This window comes from Sinocyclocheilus anshuiensis, unplaced genomic scaffold (genome assembly GCF_001515605.1).
Source record: "Sinocyclocheilus anshuiensis isolate Anshui unplaced genomic scaffold, SAMN03320099.WGS_v1.1 scaffold329, whole genome shotgun sequence".
Classification (NCBI taxonomy): domain Eukaryota; kingdom Metazoa; phylum Chordata; class Actinopteri; order Cypriniformes; family Cyprinidae; genus Sinocyclocheilus; species Sinocyclocheilus anshuiensis.
The window spans coordinates 1,963,708-1,965,064 of record NW_015540881.1 but is presented as its reverse complement, the minus strand read 5'-3'; positions in this window follow the sequence as shown (position 1 = coordinate 1,965,064).

The window sequence follows — 1,357 nt, the reverse complement described above, 5'->3', positions numbered from 1 at the left end:
TTTCGGCTGGCGGAGCTGTAACACACTCCCCACCACATGCAAATTTCACTCCCTCTGTTTTCCTACACCTCTTCTCCTTTTTTTTTTTTTCAACGGACACACTGACCAGCCGAGAGACACAAATCGTACTGTGGTCACACCGTCAGTATTTACACGGAGCTGCTTGCTTGCAAGGATGAAGCGGAGTCACTGGCACATAGGATGAATGGATGGTCGGTGGTGACACAGGACGGCTAACAGGCACCTTCACCAGGAAACCAAACCCATGGATATGTCGACATCAACAGAAATGACAAACAAACAAGCATGGACATCTTGATGGTTATATTAAAAGCACACACTGACAGATGAAGGCACTATTGCAAGCAAAATCCAATTACTATTTGTGACAACCTACAGTCCAAACCTCACTTGGGCTAGATGTTAGAGTGGAAGAGAACGAGGCCTTTGATTCAGTGGGGTCACTCATAACATGTCAATTCCAGTCGCATTTTATGGCTATCATCTATCTTTGCCTCTCAGAACAATCTTTTTTGTATGCAATATTAAAACAGCTGCTTACTGAATAACAAAAATGCGCAAATCGCTTTAAGTGTTTTAGGGCTTCACATGTTTCCTGGTTTTATATCGACCCCACATAATGTTGGGGCTAATAGACTACAGGAAGTGACCTGTGAACGGACATCCTCCTGACAGCTGAAAGACGCTCATATTGGGAACGGCTGTGGGAGTGTGATAACTAACAGGGCAGTAATAAACTACTCACCGGATAATAAATTCCATGCTAGTTACTGTAATTTGAGTTAGGGGGACTTTCAAGTGAAACAATAGGTTATATATATTTAAGTGCTGAAGAGTTCGATAACATGATTAAGTGAGAATTAGGGATCAAACTGTTAAAGGGATCATATGACGTTGCTAAAAAGAACATTATTTTGTGTATTTGGTGTAATGTGTTTATGCGGTTTAAGGTTAAAAAAACACATTATTTTCCACATACTGTACATTATTGTTTCTCCTCTATGCCCTGCTTTGTCGATTTTTACAAAGCTCATCGGTCGGAAAAGCGAGGTGCGCTCTGATTGGCCAGCTATCCAGTGCGTTGTGATTGGCCAAATACCTAAAGCGTGTGACGGAAATGTTATGCCCCTTACCATACTGTGATGCCGTGTCCCGGCGCGATGAGACAAAACCAATAAAACCCATTACAAACGAGGCATTTGTTGCATACAGTGGGGACATAATTACGGATTATAATGATTTATACTGTCTTTTTACGCGTTGCGTTGCATCGTGCCCCGTAAACATAAAACCATGTCTGCATTTGTGATCGGAGAAATGACAAACAACAAGCCCT